A 25,687-nucleotide genomic window follows, 5' to 3' on the forward strand; every position below is an offset into this window, starting at 1 on the left:
AATTTTTTTTAATGACAATTTTTGGAGGATTTATCGGGTTGGGGAAAAAAAAAAATTAGGAAATTATGTTGAGCCAATTAAAAATCTGGATTGACATGATGACGACGCTGAACCTGGGGTACAACAGCTTGTGTTTGTTCTCGTGACTTGTGGTGCAAACTGTTTTGTCGCAGCACCCATAATGCACTGCTATTAGTCTCCGATAAGAGTCGAAACTGAAGAATCGGATTTCTTGGGCTTCAGGAGCTGCAGCCACCTTGGGAGAGAAAGGGTTAAATGATCTGCAAGCGGCACATAACATTTATATGTTTGTCTAAATAAGTACACGCCTTCATGCACTTGTCAACCCCCATTTCTTTTTAAGTGAGCAGGCAAGTATGAACCAAATTTAACACGTCTAGCACACAAATTCAGATTATGTTAAAACAATGAGAAATGCCGGGGCAGTCACATTGATCAATCGGTTTCTTCTATGTGACAGTGAGCAGATTACAGTTTACTAAACTCACACTGCTCCAGTTCCTAATAAGATCGAGGGGGGGGGGGGTAAAAATAAAAAATGCATCATAGTAAGTCTGGGCAAAATCAATTTTTTGTAATCCCATGAATACATTATATCCCGCAAAAATAATTCCTATTCATCCAGTCACCCACGTACAATTTAAAAACTTGAGGATAAAATTGATACAAAATTTCCAGATCTAATATTCCAAAATTGTCTCCTCCGAGCTCGATACGTAATTGCCGTTGTAAATAGAATGCAAAAACAACAATTCATAATGCAAGGGGATAGGGCGTAAAAGAGGTTGTTTTGCTGACGCCTTAACCCTTCACATGCTGGGATACTGGACAATATTCACGCGTCCTTAAGCAACTTTTCTCACTCCTTGACGGGTTGTTAGAGCCCAACTAAAAAAAATAACCACAATTCGCGTCTCAAGAAGCCTTCATTTTGAGAGGTCCAGGTGTGAATTTGAACACACGCACATCGTTGTCAGCTACCGTCACCGAGTGCATTGCAAATTCCTCCGAATACAATCTCCCTGAAGACGGCTTCATTAGCTAGAAACGGAGTCAACATTTTTGGATTCCGGGCCCACTTTTTAACTTTTTTTTTATTTTTTACCCCCCTTCGAAGCTCTCTCCCAAGTGCGAGAGAATGTGGAGTTAACAATGCAAAACTATGTCACTATGCAGAGTGTGGAAAGCAGGTACTAAAAGCTTAATTACCAGTAGCATTACGCTGTCTATATTGTTAAATGTGAACCCTGCAATTAAGATGTAAATTTGGCTGTGAGCAGTGAATAAAAAGAGCTTTGGGACGAGAAGTAAAATGCGAGCATTCTGGAGACGCTATACAACAAAAAAGATTAGTCTCAAACCTTAACAGGGGAGACATTTAATCATTTTACAGCATTCAAATGCCTTTTTGAGCACATTTTGATTGAAACCAGAATTTAAAATACCATAAAAGAATAAAGCAAGCGTTCCCCGTCAGCATGTAAAAGAGGCATCCACTTTCCTGCTGCATGATAATCTTTATCTCTGCAATATTGATGCCACTAATTATTTTCCCTGTATACCGTTCCCTAGAATACAAATGGACGGTGGCGATCCACATTATAATGTCACCGTCCGGCCATACGTGTTCTCTATAGGATATGTGACGGAACGGGGGGGGGGGGGAGAAAAAGGACAGTGCGCTGCAAAAATGACAAGACGTGTGGACCTGGGAGGATTACAGCTGCTAATTTTCTGTAGTCCGCAGGATAGTGGTATCTTGCCATCTTTCAATGCTGGGTCCTTTTCATGTTTTCACATCTACCCCCCAAAAAAAACATTGCCTGCCACGTCCCCTGCTGTTACCCTATTAACCAAAGCAAAATTCCCTCCAAACAGCTTTCATCCAGTTAAATGACTGTCCCTACTGTGGTTCCTCGATGGACACTGCTCTAAACCGAGAGACAAAGCCTTCACACACCTCCTCCTCCTCCTCCTCCTCCTCGCTTACAAGTGAAGAGGTCCCCCATTATAGGATGTGAGACTACCCAAGAGTCAGTGTCATGTCCCTTGTGATCTACACCAATCCTTCAACTTGAAATAGGTTCTAGAATTAGTCTTATATCAATCATACGGATACATAGGTTTCTAGATATAAACAAGTGTAATATTGTGGTGTCTGGAGAGAGTGCGCAGTGAGTGAGTGTCTGAATATCACGCCGGAGATTATTGTACTGTATAAACCACGAAATAAGTCTGAACATGTGGCAATGTTTTGTTATGGACTGAAGTGGCGTGATGTGTTAGATAATAAAATGTGATAGATAGATAGATAGATAGATAGATAGATAGATAGATAGATATGAGATAGATAGATAGATAGATAGATAGATAGATAGATAGATAGATAGATAGATAGATAGATAGATAGATAGATAGATATGAGATAGATAGATAGATAGATAGATAGATAGATAGATAGATAGATAGATAGATATGAGATAGATAGATAGATAGATAGATAGATAGATAGATAGATAGATAGATAGATAGATAGATAGATAGATAGATAGATAGATATGAGAAGATAGATAGATAGATAGATAGATAGATAGATAGATAGATAGATAGATAGATAGATAGATAGATAGATAGATAGATAGATAGATATGAGATAGATAGATAGATAGATAGATAGATAGATAGATAGATAGATAGATAGATAGATAGATAGATAGATAGATAGATAGATAGATAGATAGATAGATAGATAGATATGAGATATTAGATAGATAGATAGATAGATAGATAGATAGATAGATAGATAGATAGATAGATAGATAGATAGATAGATAGATAGATAGATAGATAGATATGAGATAGATAGATAGATAGATAGATAGATAGATAGATAGATAGATAGATAGATAGATAGATAGATAGATAGATAGATAGATAGATAGATAGATAGATATGAGAAGATAGATAGATAGATAGATAGATAGATAGATAGATAGATAGATAGATAGATAGATAGATAGATAGATAGATAGATAGATAGATAGATAGATAGATAGATAGATATGAGATAGATATGAGATAGATAGATAGATAGATAGATAGATAGATAGATAGATAGATAGATAGATAGATAGATAGATAGATAGATAGATAGATAGATAGATAGATAGATAGATAGATAGATAGATATGAGATATTAGATAGATAGATAGATAGATAGATAGATAGATAGATAGATAGATAGATAGATAGATAGATAGATAGATAGATAGATAGATAGATAGATAGATAGATAGATAGATAGATATGAGATAGATAGATAGATAGATAGATAGATATGAGATAGATAGATAGATAGATAGATAGATAGATAGATAGATAGATAGATAGATAGATAGATAGATAGATAGATAGATAGATATGAGGATAGATATGAGATAGATAGATATGAGATAGATAGATAGATAGATAGATAGATAGATAGATAGATAGATAGATAGATAGATAGATAGATAGATAGATAGATAGATAAATATAATAGATAGTTGAGTGAGCGGCACAGACACAGACATATACATGAGACACGTGCTGCGCTGAGCTCACACTTTACCACAATGAGCATTAAGTGAAGATTTTCATGTCTTGTCATTACTGACATGAGACAGAGGGACCGTCCCTTTACCTGTCAGATAAGCTGGCAGTGTCTGGTGAGGGTCCCTGAGCTGTACTGTGACTGGTCCTGTGCCAGTGCTCGTCCTGCCACGGTCACTTTCTTGTGGGAAGCGCTTACACCCCGGTATAATAATATATTCTAATATTCTCACCCTTTCCCCCAGGGATGCAGATTGTACACAGTTTACCTACAAGTCCTCCCCTAAACAATGCGCTGGAGGTTGCGGGGGGATCACGCGGGTTTTCCACCTGGTTATCCTACATTTTGCATTCCTCTGGGGGGCACTTTAATTGCATGGCTGGAAGCGGAACACTTTATCATTTCGCAGTTGTGTCGCGTGTTTTGTTTAATTCATCTTTGTTTTTTGCTTCTGTATAATCTGCCTGATTCATATCGTATGTTACAGATCATCAATGAGGCAGATACGGGTCTCACGTCTCATGAGTGTCTGGAAATATTGTGCCGCCATACCAGTCACATCATTGAAATCATACAATCTGAGCAATACGGATATTGTAACATCAAACACCCATCATCCTAGATCACACCTCCCAGCATTGTATAAGGGTATGTTCACACCAAGTGGTTTCAGGCGTATTTCGGGGCGTAAACGCTAAACACCTACCAACATCTGCTCATTGAATTCAATGGGAAAAACTGCATTTAGTTCAGATGGGGCGTTTAAAAAAAAAAAAAAAACGGCGTGTAAAAAGTCGCCCCGTACAAAGAAGGAGCATGTCACTTCTTGAGCTGTTTTTCATTGTGTTAATGGAAAAACAGCTCCAAAAAACGCCTCAAAAGAAGTTTTCGGCTACAAAAATGGCTGAAAATCCGAGGCTTTTTTCCCTTAAAAACAGCTCCGTCATTTTTAGTCGTTTTTGATTTTGCGTGCGAACATACCCTGAAAGGTTTGCTTTTTTTTTTCCCTAGAAAAATCTGGTATCGCAGTTCAGCCCCATTCAAGTGAATGAGGCTGAACTGCAATACCAATTACAGCCTTTGGACAAGGGTGGCGCTGTTTCTTGAAAAAAAATATTTTTTTGTACATGTACACACAGCGATAGCATAGTCACCAGCAGAGCAGGGGTGGGTTAGATTGACCACGAACATTTAACCCCCAAAGTACCACGATCACTATGGATCAAGGTCAGACAAAAAGAGACAGTGTCTACGTCATCAAATCTCATCCTTTGCAGGTCAGTGAAGGGGTTGGAGGCATGTCTCAGACTTCTGAAGAAGCTCTCCATAGCAAAGTGTGGCGGCCATCTTGGAGAGCAGAAAACGAAGGACCGAAACGCAGAATCTAAGGCAGGAAAATTCAGGCACAGTGTTCAGCAGGTAAGTTGCCTATACCGTACATTTCCAATGTATAGTCACTTTTCTTTTTTCTATGCATTTCCCCACTATAAAAAAATCTTAAATGAAAACCTAAGACATATTTACACTAAAATGCTGGCTAAGGCTGCGTTCACATCTGCGTCAGGGCTCTGTTCACATGTGAAATTGTGGACGGCTACGGATGTTCACTCGTAGCCGTCTGTAATTGCGGAAGTGTTGCTATGCGACGCCAGGGGATTCCCCAAGAAAATGGCGCCTGATCGATCATGTGATCTGTTCAAGGTTATGTCATGTTGGTGACATCATTTGTAGCCTCCTTTTTTTTTTTTTGCGGATCCATAATTACAGTTGCACTACGGATAAACTACGGACCGTATTTGCGGACAGCGTGCCAGATATGCGGATGACGTGGATGACTGCGGATCCGTATTTGCGGTCAGTAAAAAGCACTACGGTTGTGTGCATGAGGCCTAAATGTAACTATACATATATACTAGATTACATTTGTGAAGTTTATATATAAAAAAATGATAACTCTAGAGCTTTGTTTATGTGAACGGATGTAACCATGTCAGCCAGAATGAAAACTCCCAATGTTTACACTGCTGGCTGCATTCAAACCACTGGAAAATACTGTACAAAATGTCAAAATCACCATTAGAGTTTTATTTTTTTAAGAATTCTTCCGAGATTCAACATTGAAGGCATGGCATAGAGGACATGCAAAGGGACTAATCGCACCCATGCCCTTATGCCCGAGAGGGTCCCAGAGGCCCCTGTGCCACATAAGAAGGCTCCAGCATTACAAATGCCAAGTGGTAGGTTAATGGCCCGGTTACAGATTTTGCTCTGGGGCCCAGGAGCTTCAAGTTACGCCTCTGTTCCTAGGAAAGGTCATTGGTGGGACTCCAAGTAATGGGAACCCTACTAATCATGAGAATAAAGGGACCAAAGGGACCACATCACACAGTGATAGATTTAGGTCTATAAATAATGCAAAGGAACAGTTTATCTATTGATCAGTCCCAAACAGGGTCATTTTTATGAGTGAATGGGAACCCAAAAAGGGGACACATCCTACAATGAATGGCAAGAGGCTGGGGGAAACAAGAGCTCGGCCATACGCTCCACGAATGGCTTGATGTCATAACTAAGTGGGGCCATTTTTATTTTTGCTATTGAGCTGATCTTTATACTTATGGTACTGCCCGAAGGCCCAAAACTTATATACACCATATATCTTTATAGTAGTTCCCTACATATTGTAATAGATTTGCAGCTGCCACTAGGGGGAGCTTACTGCATACAGATTCATAGTTCAAGGGGGATCGGCCCATGACCCTTATTAGGGAGCCCAGGCCATTTTTGGACCGGTCCTTTATGTAGTGATCCTATAAACATAAGCCAGGGAGAGACCTTCTTAGACAATGCCTGTTAATTGTAATGACAGAGACTCCCATTACTCCCTATTAGAGGGATAAAGCACCAACATAACAGACTAACAAATAAACTAACAGTGAGATGCGGCACCTCCGGAGAGCAATACACGCAAATACGAACTTAAATTATCTCTGTGGGAAACGATAAAAATGCTTTTTAATAGGCGACATCAACAAGAAATATTTGATATTATTATTCCCCCTCTTAACAATGTCAAGGTTATGAATAGTTCAATCCGCCGATTTCTCTTTTTATTTTTCATCCATAAAAAAATAAAATTAGAATAATAAATGTAGATAACTATTTATATTTAATGGCACAAAACACACACAATGAGTTACACCCCTGGATCTGGAGATATTTAGGAGGTAACTTGCGGTAGATCACATAGGACGGGAAACATCAAAAATTCAAAAATATCCTCATTCAAAAACTTGTGTAAATGTAAAGTTATGTGTATGTGAGACGGGCAAATCTATGTACTGCGCCGGCTCCGCTGCTCCGGGGTCTCCCATAGATTGTAATAGAGAGTGCAGCCGTCGTGCTCAACATTCGTTTTCCTTCTTCTCCTCACTTTCTCATCCGCCATTGCCATTTTGATAAATCAGGGGTCTCATAGGTGGGACCGCTACCTACTAGACATTTATTATGTGTTCTACAATAACGGAATTAAATATTTATAGTCAGAATACCCCAAAAACGCTTTTTTTAAAGGGGATTATCTATGGATATTTCTAACTTTCTAACTCTCAAAAAGAAACCATGTTTCATCGCACGACAGACACCGATAGCAACCAGTGTATCCCATTGACTTGTCGGAATCTGCGCCAGGGGGGCTACTAATGAAGCCGCCAATAAAAGATCTATCCATCTATCTATAATCTTTATACAGTATCTATCTGTCTGTCTGTCTGTCTGTCTGTCTGTCTGTCTGTCTGTCTATCTATCTATCTATCTATCTATCTATCTATCTATCTATCTAATCGAGTCTATCTATCTATCTATCTATCTATCTCATATCTATCTATCTATCTATCTATCTATCTATCTATCTATCTATCTATCTATCTATCTCATATCTATCTATCTATCTATCTCATATCTATCTATCTATCTATCTCATATCTATCTATCTATCTATCTCATATCTATCTATCTATCTATCTCATATCTATCTATCTATCTATCTATCTCATATCTATCTATCTATCTATCTATCTATCTATCTATCTATCTATCTATCTATCTATCTATCTATCTATCTATCTATCTATCTATCTATCTATCTATCTATCTATCCTCATATCTATCTATCTATCTATCTATCTATCTATCCTCATATCTATCTATCTATCTATCTATCTATCCTCATATCTATCTATCTATCTATCTATCTATCTATCTATCTATCTATCTATCTATCTATCTATCTATCTATCTATCTATCTATCTTATATCTTTTTATCTGATCTTCCTATCTCATATGGGAACTTCTTATACTTCAGAATGCTCCATAATCCAGCACCTCAGCGCTTTCTTATTGGTCCTTACCCAAATAGTGTTTCCCATATCATTTCAGCAGACATTATACTAATCTGCCATTATATGTGGAGATCCTGGAGGAAACCCACATATAAATGGAAACAATACTCCACGCAGATGGTGTCTCGGTTGGAGATGAACCAGTGTCTGCGGTGAAGCAATCCTCAATGATAACTCCTGTGCCATCATGATGCCCATATAGATGTGGGTGAATTCTCTACGTCTCCTTCATGATCAGCAGTACCAATAACATAAAAGATGTGTCGTCCATAGGAACGGAGTATATTCCAGATGTCATATTTGCAGCGCAGGTTAAAAAAAATGTAATTTTACTGCTAAAGGAAACTCCTCAACTTCTTCTTGGCACTAAATTCCGAAATAAGACAGATGGTGGGACAAAATACAAGCGCTGCAAAGTCATGCAATATATCACATTATATAGGTGGATCTCCGGATAGTCTCATGTTTGTAGAAAAGGTCAGACTTTTCTCTGATGAGACGTCAGAAATTGGACAGATTTTTATTGGTCAGATCCTTTGCTTCCCATCAAGGTAAGCAGCGCTGTATACACAATACGGTAGGATATTTTTAATTCAAACCATTTTCTAACTTGCTTCATTTCTTATTTTAGCACTGGAGCAATAAAATAAAAATTGGTCGCAAAAGTCTACATACACTTTAAAGAGGACCTCTCACCTCCACTGACATGTTTGTTTTAGTAAATACTCCATGAAATAATTCTGAAACCTCTTTTGTTAGATCTGTGTTGCGCCGTTCCTCTGTTATTCCTCCTGGAAATGTATGAATAAATTAACATCTGGGTGTTACCAGTTGGATGTGTGCTCCTAAACAGTTCAACACCGCCCAATCAGTGCATTCAGTCTGAGACTAGGCAGGGACACACCCCCTAACAAGGGGAATGGTAACACCCAGTTGTCAATTTATTCATAAATAGGAATAACAAACGTCAGAATTGTTATGAATAAATTAACAACTGGGTGTTACCATTCCCCTTGTTAGGGGGTGTGTCGCTGCCTAGTCTCAGACTGAATGCAATGATTGGGCGGTGTTGAACTGTTTAGGGACACACACCCAACTGGTAACAACCAGATGTTAATTTATTCATACATTTCCAGGAGTAATAACAGAGGAACGGCGCAACACAGATCTAACAAAAGAGGTTTCAGAATTGTTATTTAATGGGGAATGCAAGTGTTTACTAAAACAGACATGTCAGAAGAGGCGAGCGGTCCGCTTTAAGCATACAGAGCGGTGAATAAAATATTCTATAGTGCGTCATATAAGTATGTGTCATGTAGCCCATAGTTTGTATAATGAATGTATAATCTATTTTTGAAGAACCTGGAGTCCTATTCCTCTACTACAGTACAAGCGCGTGCACACAAACATAGAAATATGTACGTGCTCAGCTGTTTGCGTAACTCCAACAGAAGTCAATGTGCGCGTCCACCTCTGCCTCACCAGGCTGGACGGGGGGACCGGGGAGGGGGGGGGGACATGTTCTCCTGAGGTGTGACCTGCACCTCTCAGACATGTATGGCATGTCCTATGGATTTACTATAAATGTCTGTGATGGGAATAACACACACATAGGTCCGGTTCACACAGGGGATTACGGTGCCGTTTGTCTGTTGTGGTTCATATGCATATAAAATACTTTGCCAGCAGAATGTTCTATATAAAACAATGGTGGATGAGTCACAAATGGTGGCAGTACATTGCACAATCTCATAAGACTTGTTGCATTGTTCCTCCCTTAGAGGGGTACCATGAAATTCCTGGACCCCAAAATCTGTAGTGGGCTCCTGACCTACCTTGTGCCAATTATAATACTGGCAGAGGGGTGTTTGGGAAACTGCTACCTCTACACCCCCTATAGCTACGCCACTGCACTCCCCCATGCTTTACACTGCAGCACTAGTTTATATTGTCTGCTGTGTACAAGAACAAACTCACCAGGATGTCAGAGCCGATTTGCATTACAGATAAAACAGCAACTAAATCACCAGGGAGAAAACGTAATGTCGCACATGTATTGAGCCAAATGAGCCTCAACAACGTGGCGATCCTGAAGATCTCAATTCTGAATGTGTCGTCTACAGTCTGTATTCTGTGCCGGGATACTTATATCTACGGTTAGCAGTCATATTTAAGTACAGAAACAGACTGGAAGTCTCAAGGTGATTAATACAAGTAAGGAGCTTAACCTGCTCTGAAACGGACAGTCACAGACGTGCGGTATGGACAATGTATTTGGGTTCATGCTGACGGGGGGGGGTTGTCGTCTGCCCAAGGTACACGGCCCCTCACTGTATGATCCAGATGGGGAGCAGAACAGGAAGGCGGCTGGAAGGCACTTAAATTAGAAGTGATATATTCCGCTTGTGTCTACATCATCCATATGGTAATGATAGTGGGCAGCCTACTACTGATCTGAAGCTGCTAGGAAAATAATTATGGGACATGCCACGTGTAAACAGGATCAATAGACGGGTATCTATCTGCCACCACAGTGACCGTAGCGAAGGCGAGCAAAAAAGCTGAGCATAGAAGGTCATTGCGGAAAAAACAAATAGGGAAATGACAAATCCGTCTCTGCTACATCGAAGAGTATGTATTAAAGTGCACCTGTTAAAACAAAATTATTATTGTATTCTTGTTATTACAAAAAACACACAGACATATACATATATATATATGTATATATATTCTATTTGCATAAATTAGGGGAGAGGGAGGAGGGGGATGATGCTGTAGTCTTTTTGACTCTCTGCCTCAGTCTTTGTGTAAAGAGGGTTTTGCACTGGGCAATTATCGGCGCAACGATCGTTCATAGAAGCGGCGATCAGCCAAAGGGCAGCGATCAGCAGATGAATGGGCAAATACTCGTTCATCTGCTGATCGCATTGTTTAAAAAATGTAAAATATTATCATTGTCGGTAGCACATCCTGGTGTGTAAACAGGGAGACGCACTGCCGACATGATAATAATGTATGGGGACGAGCGATCGGAGTAACGAGCGCTCGTCCCCATCCGTAGCTCCTTGTGACAAGAGCAAATGAGCGCCGATCAACGAGCTATCTCGTTGATCAGCGCTCGCTGCACCGGCCAAAATTGGCCGGTGCAATAGGGCCTTTAGAGGTGGGAGGGGATCAGATGATTGTCTCAGAGCAGCTCTGACATCACACCAAGTAGTATCCCTCCCATTCAGGACAGTTAGAGAGAGAAAATATTGAATCAACCAAACAGTGGACGCATTAAACAGCAAAAGATTGCATAAAAATGAGCAGCCTACATGTACCCAAAGAGATGTCCAACAAGATTCACCAAGATAATTCTATATGTGTTCTGTATAAAGCATCAGCTCCTATACTCAAGTTCTCCTTAAAGGGGTATTCCGATAAGTAACGATGATGACATATAACATCATGGATGGATTGGTTAGGTCTGACCCCTTCCACCCCCACTGATGGCTAGAATAAACAAGCCGTGGTCCTTGGTGCCTCTTCATTCCAGTTAACAGTGGGGGCTTCAGAGGCTAGACCCCCACAGATTAGACATTGATGACATATCATGTCAATGTTACTTGTTGGAATACCGCTTTACCTATAAGGGTATGTGCACACACACTAATTACGTCCGTAATTGACGGACGTATTTCGGCCGCAAGTCCCGGACCGAACACAGTGCAGGGAGCCGGGCTCCTAGCATCATAGTTATGTACGATGCTAGGAGTCCCTGCCTCGCTGCAGGACAACTGTCCCGTACTGTAATCATGTTTTCAGTACGGGACAGTAGTTCCACGGAGAGGCAGGGACTCCTAGCGTCGTACATAAGTATGATGCTAGGAGCCCGGCTCCCTGCACTGTGTTCGGTCCGGTACTTGCGGCCGAAATACGTCCATCAATTACGGATGTAATTAGTGTGTGTGCACATACCCTAAGGGTGAATTGGTGCCCGAGTGCTCCAAACCAGCAGGTGAGCATAGTGGCAGCCAACCTTGTCAAAGGATATCCACATTTGCTGCTTACAAAACGTATAAATACCTCCCTCTGCTGGCACTTTAACATCCCAGAAGGACCTCCAGCGATCAGCTGTAATCTGTTAGGGAACCTGGCAGCAAGTTTTCAATTTGCCTGCAGCGCCACCACAGGTAAAACTGAGCATTACACCGTTCTTTTATAAATCAATGGGCTGTTCAGTCCTCCAGAGGATGAGACACTTCGTAGCCATTCTGGGTTATAGAGGAGAATCCTAAACAGGTTTTTCTCCTTTATTAACTCTTTAATTTCCTGATAGGGTATTTTAAAAAGGACTTTCTTAACCAGACAACCCCTTTAACTATTTCCAGACATAGACGAGCCCCAACCATCTCACACGCACACAGAGCTGCCTTACACAGTTGCGTTATGGCTGCTGTTCTGACGGTATTACCAACTTCTAAAGAATTCCAGGGAAAGCGTTATAAGAATGCCGATGTATCCCAAGACTTCATATCTCTCGAGAGTACTGATGGATCGTGTGTTTGATGATGCAGTAAAGTCATGCATGGCTATATTACACTCTGCCTGCTTGACATGTCACTCAGCACTGACGTTCTGACTCTCACACCGCTCAACTCACGTGCCTGAACGTCATAAGACTGGAAGGAGGAGGAAGCAGCAGAATTTTCCACTGTTCCATTGAAATAGAATTAGAAAACAAGTGTCAGGATTATTTAGGCATCTGCCAATGTGCTACCTGAAAAGACCACATGAAGGACTCCCTACATAGCAAACCAATGCACAGATCCAGTATATAAAAGCAACAAAAACAAGCAAGCAGTGTTACAATAGTCATTGTTAGGTATGACAGTAAGGTTTACTACAAGACTAGCATTTATAATCTATTCCCAATATTTCTGCAAACAACAGATCTGCTGCCTGGGAGTCTGACCGGATCAGCTTGCTTAAAGGGGTTGTCCAACTGGGTGTAGGGCTTCTCACCCCAGGACGCTCCAGTAGATGAAGCCGAGTGACCCTCTTGCGCTCAGTCCATAGTAAACATGAGCTCCATGCAGCTCTATTGATTTATTATGGATTGACTGTTGCAGAGTGCAGATTATGCTGCAGGATCCTTGATGGGAAAACGAGCCGAACTCTCACGGGTTAAGGTGGCCATAGACATACATGATTGTTCAAATATCTGCCCAGTTTTGGGGGAATTTCTGGACAATCTACGTGACTGGTGATACCTAATAGACTCAGTGTGAAGAGTATAGTATTACAGTAAATTTCCACCTTTTAACACCATGTTATTTTTAGGTCTAATATTCTGCACTGATTTATTTCTTAACATATTTTTTAGAAGGGTCAAATAGAGTTCCAAATCCCCTGCTTGAATATAGTTACATGTTACAATTCTATACGCCCGCAGCCACCACTAGAGGGAGCTTACTGCATACTATTTTATGATTGAGTTTAATGTATAAATAGTATGCAGTAAGCTCCTGAGCTCCCCCTAATGGTGGCTGCAGGTAGGCAAAAATTAAATACAAAAAAAAAAAATGCTACATTTCGAAGTCTCATAATTGATTATCTCTGCCCACTCCCCAGCCCTCTTGTCTAAGGGAAACATAAAGGAAAAGCTCGAGTGAACAAAAGAGCCTAAAAATTGGATCACTGAGCAGTAGAAAAGCATCGCCTGGTCAGATGAATCAAGATTTCTGTAGCACCAGGGTCAGAATTTGGCGCAAGCAGCATAAATCTATGAACCCTTATGTCTCATCCATATGGACATGATTCATCTATAAGATGCCTATCACTGTATCCCACGTAGGTGATGATCCATAAATAGTGTCTTTCCCTGAAGCCAAAGTTTACAAGAACTAACATATCACTTGCATTATTCTTTAACTGACCAATGGGCTGTGGATCCCATCTGGTCTTAGGTCCTCGGGCAATGCCCAAATGGTCAGTCCGGTCCCGGTATAAATACATATGCTCTATTAGGTCACCAATGTTTATCAAGAACGACACTTCCTTAATAAAACGTGATATACATTGCAAACACACACACAAAAAAGACATAAAGACATAAAAACCGCTATATACATGAAATAGACAAGTAATGGCCCGGCCACACCAAGGGCATATGACAAGTCTCTCGGCCCGCTGTCTGTCACCCGTTCCCCTCCCAGACCGTCTCACATTCTAGAAGGAAAATACAATGTCTTTCCAGCCAAGATAAGTTAACTGGGGGAATTTGCTCGCCCTGTTTAATTAATACTGGATTATTTCACTTTCATTTTGTGAAGTTAATAATCTGACTGGTAGAATGTCAGGAAAAATTAAATCAGAAACTCATGTAGCACCAAAGGGAAAACATTGTGAGCCGAGGAAATATTCCCAGCAGAAATCACTGACAATCCTACACACATTGTTATATGGGCACATTCAGGCAAGGTTTTTTTTTTTTAAACATTTTTTTTTTTTTGCTAAAGGCTCGCTGGCTGCCGAATGTGGTTTCCTCGTGTCCACTGTAGCACTATACATTGTGTAGAACATTATGTGCTATATACAAGTAGATAGGGTAGACCCCCACCAATCAAATATTAATAGATGGGGTTGTCTAGGATTGAAAAAAATAATAATTATTTGCTTTTATTCTAGAAACAACTGAAATGTGTCTGGTGTTGCAGCTCTACACTTAACAAGGCATGAACTGCAATACCAGACACATCCTATGGACAAGAGTGGCGCTGTTTATAGGGGGGAAAAAAAGCAGACCCTTTTTACTTATCGTGGAAAATCCCTTTAAAGCTCTAAAAAAAACAACAACTTTAAATTGATGCAACCTATGCAAATCTTATGAGGAGATTAACTAATAAATAGGGCAGCCCTCCAAAAAATTGTTTTAATATAATAACCTGTGATTTGTGTCAATAGGTCCCATCCTAATAGAGTAGTGCGCTATATTCCTGAAGATAGACAAAAATAGAAAAATAGAGACCTCCAGCTCACCTTATATATCAGATATAAATCATCCGGCACGGATCCTCGTGTCGGCACACGATACGTAGACAGTAGTAGAAACAAGAGGATTTGGATCCAGCGTGGATTTGTTAAATAAAATGGAACGAAGTTCCAAGTTTAATGAAAAAATTGTTCGATTAAAAATGAAAAGAGTCACCAGGATAAAAATGTGAAAAAGTGTGCAATCCTGGTAGTGTAGGAGAAGATATCCGTATTGAAGTAAAGCCTACGCGTTTCAAACGCTACACGCGTCCTTAGTCATGGCTGATGCTCATATTCCTGAAGATGTCATATAAATAGCAGGAATTTATAATCTTGCTTGTACTTTTCTAGGAAACGCATTCAGCCTTGTTCACACAGTGCAGATTTGCTGCAGATTTTGCTTATATTTGTTAAGCCAAAATGGAAAACGGAACTTAAACTGAAGAAATATATAAAGGAAAGCCCTCAAAGAGTCTCCTTTTCTGGATCCAATTCTGGTTTTCGCTTAAAAAATGCACGCAAATTCTGCATCAAATCTGCACTGTGTGAACAAGGCTTTACTGAAATGATGCCCATGTGCCATGAACCTCTTTTCCTGCCAATTTGAAACCATCAATAAATCCAATGAGTATTAAACGCCATCTTTTATGCACTAAATAGCCATTGCTTAACGTGTCCGGGCGGGTGACTATATCGCTGCTGTTGGCTACTATTCATTGTTAGGAATCCGACTTAATTTCTACATTTTTATTTACAAATTTTCCATCACAAAATCTCCTTTTGAACTAACCCATATCAAAGCGGTAGAAGATCCTTAAATTATATCTGAAGTTAATAACTGTGGGAGACCCCATTTAACCCCTGTGCTGCACAGGGTGGTGGGACTTACAATCAGCCACAGGCTGCGATAAATGAGAGATGGGGGTCCATCCTCGGAATGACTGTGTCACGCTCCGCACCTGTCAAGAGGATCTAAAAATAGAGAAAAAAAAAAGTGCAAAAATTTCCCTTGTGGAAACACCAATAATCTCCACTGTGAGGAACTGCCTAAGGATAACACGGCTTGTAGCAGCCTCCAAATGTAGAGAGACATCTATCACTGCCATTACAGGACGCATGGGTCTATATGGCAGGACACGGGGCGCCTACATATGTAGAGTCAATGGGCGGCTCTTTACGATTAGAACACGGGGCTCCTTTAATTTGATCTGAGCATTTACTTGACTGTCTATATTACAGGCAGTCCACCCATCATCTGGTCCGCAGATATGTCTGAATAATTTAACCCCCAGAGCACCAGAGTCCTTCACATGTGCCAGAGAGGCAGGTTATGTTATTGCCTCCAGCACTCACCATGGTGAACTAGCGATGGTGGTGACATATCAACATAAAGCAACTTAATCTATTTAGACACACAGAGAATAGCAACCAGAGCGTGTGTGTTTGTGTGCATGTGGTGTCTGGGGGTGGGGGGTATAAATATGTTCTTTATGGACTGGGTATAGACTGTGGTGTCAGATCTAAGGAAAGAAACGTATGACACAAATACAGCAGAAGTGTCTGAGCTTAATATTTGCATATTATTCTAAGGACAACGAGAAAAATAGACACATAAATACAACCACTCACACAGCCATACATTCACTTACATTTAAGCCATACATACCTAACTAACCCTACACTCACACACAAATACACTACCACTAACACTCAAACCCACAGACACTCCTACTCTCACATGCTGTACAGTCACCCTACACCATACAGATGTATATACTCAATTCTAAACTCGTTTATATTTATACACTCGCAATCGTGATTTAACTTACACACATACACACTCACACCTACATTTAAATATATACATACACTTACACCTGCATTCCAACACACACACACACACACACACACACACACAAATACACTTACATTCAAATACACTTACATTCAAATACATATATACACTCAAACCTACATTAAAATATATATAAACAGTCATACCTATATTCAAATACATACATACATAAACTCACACCTACATTCAAATACATACATACACACACACACACACACCATTCAAATACATACATGAACTCACATCTACATTTAAATACATACACTCACACCAACATTCAAATACATACATACATACACTCATATCTACATTCAAATACATACATACATTCATACCAACATCCAAGACATACCTACATTCAAATACATACATAAACTCCTATCTACATTTAAATGCATAAACCCACATCTACATTTAACTACATACATACACACTCATACCTACATTTAAATACACTCACACCTACATGCAAATACATACATACATACCGACATCCAAGACACACACACACACACACACACACATATTCAAATATATACATACACTCACACCTACATTCAAATACACACATTTATTCACACACACACACACACACACACACACGCGCACTCACCCTACACTCACCCTACACTCACCCAACACTCACCCAACACTCACCCAACTTGCCAACTCTCCTGGAATATATATGAAACTAACGGAAAAGGGGATTAAAGAGCAGACAATCCTTCCAGATGCCTTCTGTCTTCTCTAAATATTTACCTCTCCATGACTTCACTCACAAGTGCCACCACAAACAATGTCTTGATGCCAGGGTCTGCCTGAGGACATTGTTTGCCGGGACCGATTACGAGTTAAGGGGATTACAAGCTGCAGGACGATGAGAGGTAAGTATCTGTTGAGTCTGGTCTATGGTCTTTACTTGTTTAGGGGGTTTGTATTAGTTCAGGGGGTCTAATGTCCCTCTTTGTTTAGGGCAGAGCTTCTCAAACTGTGAGGCGCCCTCCACTTATTGGTAAGGCTCAGTTCGGTAGTCGATTCAGACAGAAGTGATCATAAGCTATACACGCCTTTCTAAGATTGCACCAATATCTGGGTTAGGATAATAATTTACCCCTTTATTGCTTATTTTAATGTTCTGCTAAATTCAAAAGACAAAATAGAAGATTAATCGAGATTTTAATGACAATTTTTGGCACGGACTTATACCAGTGGTGGGGTGCAGGCATCACCATGTTCTGGCTGGTGCGGCCCTAGTAAATAAATATTAATGAGCTCTTGTTTAGGGGGTCTGTATTTGTTTAGGGGGTCTGGGTTGGGGTCTTTATTAGTTTTGAAAGTTTTGTCTCTGGTCTATATTCATTTTGGGGTGTGATGAATTAGGTCAGATGCGCTTCTTATGGTTCCAATGCTGCAGCTTGGGGGCATGTCCTACATAAATGGGTGGGCCATAAGCTAAAAATGTTTTATATGGGTCAACAAGAAATGTGTACTACTTTTTGTGTAAACTGTCCCATGTCGCTGTGTGCGTGTCAACACCAACCAAACTGCTCATCTCAAAAGCAATGGGTGCTGGCATTATAGAAAGAAGTGGGACGGGATTGAATGTAAATCACGTATGATAAACGGTTGATGTGGCAGCAAACTCCTTCTCGAATGCTCATTAATACCGTGCCCAGATGTTGCATTATAAATATAAGCGGAGACATTAGGATTTGTTTTGCAAAATAACAAAAAATTTAGAAAAATCACAAAAATCCTTATGGTAGATTGGGGAAAGAGGAAAGTAGTAGTCAAGTGAGAGAACGTGTCTATCTGCTACGCACATTAACAATAAACCGCAGGTTGTAACCTGGAGAATTGTCAGTAATGAAGAGGAATGCCTGGCAGGTCAGGAGGTGACGGAGACCCTGTATGTTTCCACAGGACCCAGATGTCCCTGAATTTGTGGTGGGATCTGAAATCCCAGTGTGTTCGCTCTTCACATCTTTGTAATCAAATTGGAGGGGCCATTAATCTCTGGGACCCTTCCCCACTAAACAAAAGCCACCATGGGGGCATTAAGAAATATGGGGTTTCCCCTAAAAAGCACTTTCTTCTATTAACTAGCCAACTAAGAAGAAAATAATTTAATGGTAGTCCATGGGGTAGACATATTTAAAGACATCTTCCCTACTTTGGTGATACATTTATTTATATAGAAAATAGGTGATACCTTTCAGGGGTGTAGGATAGGGGGTTCAAAGGTGGCAGTTACACCCATGCCATGGTGTTTAAGAGGGCCCAAGGGTCCCCGTCACATAAAAATACACAAGTATTAAAAATGACACATGGTAGGTAGTGGCCCTGTTACAAATTCTGCGTTGGGGCCCAGGAACTTCAAGTTATCTGGTACCATCGGTGCTCCATAAAGAGCTTCCCTCACAACACTACTGATTTTGTAAGTTTTTGGTTATTTTTGTGGAATTATATCATAAGAATACTTTTTTTTTTTTATAACAACTTAGTAATTCTATTGAATATTAGTTTGTTTGTTTTTTAAATCAAAATGGCTCCTCGTAAATATTCATTAGGGGTTTGTCCCTGTCTAGCCATTTTAGAATACATCATATAGCAGCTTCCTCTATAATCTAACAGCAGATGAGAATTGCCTCATATTTAGAGCAGATGTAACCGATCATAGCCACCCCTGATCAAGTTGACAAGCTCCTCCCCATTGACTTGTTCAGAGATAGACCCGCCCCTTAGACTCATGTGGGGATGATTGCTAAAAGACTGTTATGTGACTCTAAAACAAATGTATGAAACATTGTTTAACTGAATACTACTTATCTCTATTATAATATAAAATGTATCAAACATACACTACTTAGAACAAGTCTGTATTCCAACACCACAACATAGGAATGGGTATTCTGACTTCTGAGATCTTGTTTTGAGATTTTCCAAGTACTTTGATTATGCCTTAAGTGTATACACAACCAAAGCCTGTTTATAGTACACAACAGGCTATTTTTCCTCAAGGCAACAATAGTCTGATATTGGGTGAATGTATATTACAAGGTGTTCGTTCACATCTGCGTCAGGGCTCCGTTCCAACGTTCCGTCGGAGCCTTCCATCGGAACGGAGCCCTGACTGACAAACGGAAACCACAGGTTTCCGTTTCCATCACCATTGATTTCAATGGTGACGGATCCGGTGGCAATGGTTTGCGTTTGTCTCCGTTGTGCAAGGGTTCCGTCGTTTTGACGGAACGAATAGCGCAGTCGACTACACTATTGATTTAAATGGCATCCATCAACAAATAGGAGTCAAAGATAGTCAGATTATTGTGTCCTGTTGGTAGCAAAGATCAAAGGGGTTGAAATTTACCTAATTCAAACCTTTGTTTCTCTGGGTGTTAACCAGCGCCAGAGAAGTGTGTTCACCACTTATCTCACCCCTCTATTGCACCAACATGCACGGTTATAGCGGAGTTGGGGAAGATAGACAGTTGTCGACGGTTTGTATGACCGCTATCTTATGTGTATGGACAGCGTTAGGATCCTCTTTGTCTGAATATATTTCAAGTATTGTTATCTCTTCCTATAGCAAGGGAAGTTTTACTGGACTTGAATTCCGAACTCCAGCCCAACGTCCGATTGAGAGACGCTAGTGCACACTGGGTGGTATAACACAGCACCCTTACGATGCATGAAGAGTATTGTGCACTGGTCCTAATAAATAGGCTAGGACCCGCGTATGATACTTTCCAGATGCCCGCCCAGCGCACTCTAGCGTTTTTCTACGCTCAATGTCAGATCGCGCTGGAAGCCGCCATTGGAGGGACAATTTAATGGATACTTTATGATTACATCAGCAATTTGTATTACCAATTGCACACTATCCACAATGCATTGGGGTGCTGATGGGTATATATGGCAGCCAGGTGCCAAACAAAGCATCCAAGGCTGTCATACGTAAATACCTGTGAGTGTGCTTTAGTCATAGGCCAATAGGGATTCCCCATATCAGCATACAGGATCCGTGTAATGCTATGTGCACGCATCCTTAAATTGTCATTTTAACCCCTACACGGCCAGATTTATCAAAGCAAATTCAATATGCACAGGCGACAATTCATTTCACGGTCATCCAATAAAATAACAGGTCTCCTAGTTGCTCCAGGAAGAAAATATTTATTTTAGTTTGTTTAACATCTGTTTGGAATAGGCGACCATTGTGACTTCTATACCGGCTAAAACAATTAGGCAAAGTGGCTGTAAATGCGAGTCTAGATATGCACGGGCTTGATGCTCGCTGCCATCCTTCGAGCTGTCATCACTTACTGGCCTGGCCCTATTTGACAAAAATATATTAGATCCATGTTGTTAAATGAAGTGACTTGACGGCATTTGCTGTAACCAATGCTCTCAGCAGAAGTTCATGGTCTCTGATACAGTTTTTTTTATATTGTATTAGCACAGACGATTAAATGAGACAATATTATCCTAATGTGATTTTTCTGCGCCTTGAGCATTTCATTACATCTTTAGGTCTCCGGTCCACTATCTTTCTCACTCCTATTGATCCAGCAGTTAGTCCTATTCAATTATTCAATCTCGATCAATACATTTAGATGCATGAGATGTAAACGTTCTGTTTCTCCTGTTATCAGCTTACAGTCTTGTTCTTCATCCATAAAGAGCAGTAACGTGGTCAGTAAATATAATGAAAAGTTATGGAATGGGTAAGAACATGATAGGATATAATATAACATAGTGGGTGGAGGGAATGAACAAAACTAGAGCTAAGAAAAGCAATGGCAGAGGCATATCTTGGCACTACCGGACTCCAATGCAAAATTTACAACAGGTCCCCCACCCACCATATGCCATTTATAGTACAGGTAGCAGAGTGGCCTCTGGACCCCAACAGGTATCATGGCCCATGTATGAACACTACTTATAAACCTCTATACTATAGTGACGGTCCAGGGCAATGGTATTGTTCATGGATACTAAGAGTCAACAGTCTTTTTGTCATTGGAGGTTACAAAATAGACGGTCGGATTTAAAGCTACGGCCAACACCTCCGATTTATTTATAAGATTTATATATGACCCACCCAGATTAGAATTGGCCGCAATTAGAATCTCTGGTTGTGGTTTCTACATCCCAGTTCCATTGAGTTGTTAGTACAGTGACCTCCTCCAAAATCTATTGGGCAAACCCTTTCCAAGGCAAGAACTTTGGAAGTACACAAAAATTATTTGGTACAAAGTTTCAAGTTACATTGAAGAAAAGTCAATGTCTCCTGTGGGCCTTGCTCCCCAACAACACATGTGGAAAAAATAAAAAAAAAGTGTGATGTCCTAATATTCTGTGCTGAGAACCGACATATCTTCCTCTACAAAATGCAGGAGGTGGAAACGTTGATGGTTCATAAGCCATTCAAGCAAAACAAATCACATCGGTAGACTAGAAAATTATCATTCCTGTAGCGTACAAGGCCATGGAACGCCGTTCCTACTCACCCCTCGGCGGCCGCGGTCATGGGTCTGTGTTTGCTGGCCAGCATCTCATTCCTAGGATACACCAGCACTCACTTCCGCTCCACTGTGTTCCATGAATTATTATACAATTTAGCCCTAATCACTCTGGACTATAAAGGGACCCTGCCCTTTTACTCCCTGCCTGTGCGTTGTTTGTAAGTCCCATGTTCGTCTTAACAAATGGTCCCTCAGTGTTTTCCTGTTCCCAAGCCTTATTACCTGTTCCTGTATCCTGTGCTGTGTTGGGTCCTATCCCTATTGAGTGTTGGAGTCGTGTTCTGTCATCGGTCATGCCTACTGTCGTACACCACGTCTGGTGTCTTCTGCCACTCCTGATATCCTCCGCCACATGTGGCATCCTCTGCCGTCTGAAGTTTCATCTGTGCCTAGCCATTGCGACTGTCTGGACTATTCAGGTACCCTTGTGCTGGACTTTGTATGGATTGGGTACGCTGTTGTTTGGCCAGCAGTATTCCCGCTACGGCGGTGTGACCTAGTGGGTCCACATATCCACAGATCGTGACAATTCCTGACTCCATAAGAGCATTAAGATCCACATCTCCGGCCACTGGTGGCCTGGCCTGTTGCTAGACATTTGACCGCACTTTGTTAGTAGACCATATTCATTGGGGAGATTTAAGGGTTTAGATAACATGGAAAAAGAGAACAGCGATTAAATAACTAGGTAAAATAAGAAAACACCACAATGGTAACTTAAAATATTATTTCAAGGGTAGGCCTAATCTATATGAAAACCTAAGTAACTTTGTAAATACAATACATTACTTATCCTGCACTGATCCTGAGTTATAGGCTGTATCATACTCCAGAGCTGCACTCACTATTCTGCAGATATAGTCCCTGTGTACATACATTACATTATCTTGTACTGATCGTGAGTTGCATCCTGTATTGTACTCTAGAGCTGTAATGTATGTACACAGTGACTCCACCAGCAGAATAGTGTGTGCAGCTCTGGAGTATAATACAGGCTGTAACTCAGGATCAGTAGAGGATAAGTAATGTGATGTATGTACACAGTGACTCCACCAGCAGAATAGTGTGTGCAGCTCTGGAGTATAATACAGGATGTAACTCAGGATCAGTACAGGATACGTAATGTAATGTAATGTATGTACACGGTGACTCCACCGGCAGAATAGTGAGTGCAGCTCTGGAGTATAATACAGGATGTAACTCAGGATCAGTACAGGATAAGTAATGTTATGTATGTACACAGTGACTCCACCAGCAGAATAGTGAGTGCAGCTCTGGAGTATATTACAGGTTGTAACTCAGGATCAGTACAGGATAAGTAATGTCATGTAGGTACACAGTGACTCCACCAGCAGAATAGTGAGTGCAGCTCTGGAGTATAATACAGGTTGTAACTCAGGATCAGTACAGGATAAGTAAAGTAATGTATGTACACAGTGACTCCACCAGCAGAATAGTGAGTGCAGCTCTGGAGTATAATACATGATGTAACTCAGGATCAGTACAGGATAAGTAAAGTAATCTATGTACACAGTGACTCTACCAGCAGAATAGAGAGTGCAGCTCTAGAGTATAATACGGGATGTAACTCAGGATCAGTACAGGATAAGTAATGTAATGGATGTACAGTTACTGAATAGAATAATTGACTGAAAGGAGGGCATATGCTGTAGATAGTCAGAAACAGAAATGTAGTCCTATGAATGGCAGCAGGAATAGGCTAAATAGTCAGCAATAATATTATAATGTTTTATAATACAAAATTGCAAAACTGCCACTGCTGAGCTGAAAGCTATTAGGAAGGCATGAAGGTAATGATTATTTACACTGGGCTGGTGAAGGGGCTGATTTGAAATGCCACAAATGTTACAGGCTGTTTATAATTAGAAAACGTATCTTTGTATCACAGTATCCAACTATGAAAATTGCTAATTATTACTGCAGACAACATGATAGAATACAGAATGGAATCTCCGCATCGCAAAAATGATCAAGGCAAATGGCAGCGCGCTCATCTCTTCACAAAATTATCTAAATATTAGAAATACTGGGCAACATGCCATAAAAGACATTGGGGGCTAACACACAAATTGTATTTTAGCTTCCATGGTATTAAAGGGGTTGTCTAGTTTAGGAAAACCCATTTTCAAACACCCTATTAGGTAATTCTGAGTTAATAGAGGGGGCCTCTTTTTCACGACCCTTATATTTTATCCAGAGTGGAGAGTGGCTACTTTGTGTATCTCTCGCTCTGGAGGACCCGACATATCCATGCATTACATGGAAAAACCAATGATTTCAATGAGAAGAGTGTAATACTTTATTTCCCCTGAGGTGGCACTGCAGGGAAATTGAGCACTTGGTACCTGGTTCTTTCATAAATTACAGCTGATCACTGGGGATCCCAGCAGCCGGACATCCTCCGATTCACTCTGTGAACCCTTCTATAAAACGTCATTATTTAGTTATAGTGTTTATACATTTTAGTAGTAGTTCACATTGTGCAAACTTTTTTTTCATGAAATTGTTAGAAAATTGTGGTAGATTTTTTGGTCCAACATCGATGCTTTCATACTTTCAATATGTACAGGTTGTCTTATGGATTCATTCTAAAGGCTCAGTGGATTTTGTGTGCAGTATACAGTCCTCAGTATATAGTGGTAGGCTATTGCGTTAGGCTGCTTTTCTTTGCCTCATTTTTGTTTTGTTCTATTAAATAAAAAAATAAAAAATTGTTATTCAATCATTTCAGTGACGAGTCCCGATAAACTGCCGCGGCTCCGGTTATATTGACTCTGTTCTTGACTCCTGACCTTTAACTTGTTTCTGGATCAAGCTTCTGTTTACCCTTTAAATGTGTCGCCTGGCTCGTGTATTTCTACTGGTATCGATCCCTGGCCTGACTTCTAACTAAGTTTCCGTCTTATCCTCTGGATTTTTGCATCCTGACAGATCATCCTTTGGCCACCCCGGGCTAGGTTCCTGACCTCTACGCTGCAGGACATCCGCTGCTAAATGGGTGACTATTCTAAGGATTGCAACCTGGGAATCTGACCGAAAAAGTCCATACTTCCTTGCAAAGTTTAACGGTGAAGAACGGGGATATTCAGTAGACTCCGCACCACAGTCAAGCCAACACCAAACCGATTGCGGTTTAGTGGATCCATTTCTCCGCTGAGAAACGTAATTGAAATGTTTTTGTAAACCTCCCTCTTGTTTAGGGGATAAACGGTTTTCAAAAAGTTCATCTTTGTAAATGCTGAACTAGGCAAA

General features: G+C 40.5%; 1 protein-coding gene across 1 annotated transcript in view; it reads right to left on the bottom strand.

Moving 5' to 3' along the window:
• ESRRG (estrogen related receptor gamma) overlaps positions 1–25,687 on the bottom strand; it is a 660,741-nt gene that overhangs the window by 195,792 nt on the left and 439,262 nt on the right. The window lies entirely within an intron of this gene.

The sequence above is a fragment of the Rhinoderma darwinii genome, chromosome 4 (genome assembly GCF_050947455.1).
Source record: "Rhinoderma darwinii isolate aRhiDar2 chromosome 4, aRhiDar2.hap1, whole genome shotgun sequence".
NCBI classification, from domain to species: Eukaryota; Metazoa; Chordata; class Amphibia; order Anura; family Rhinodermatidae; genus Rhinoderma; species Rhinoderma darwinii.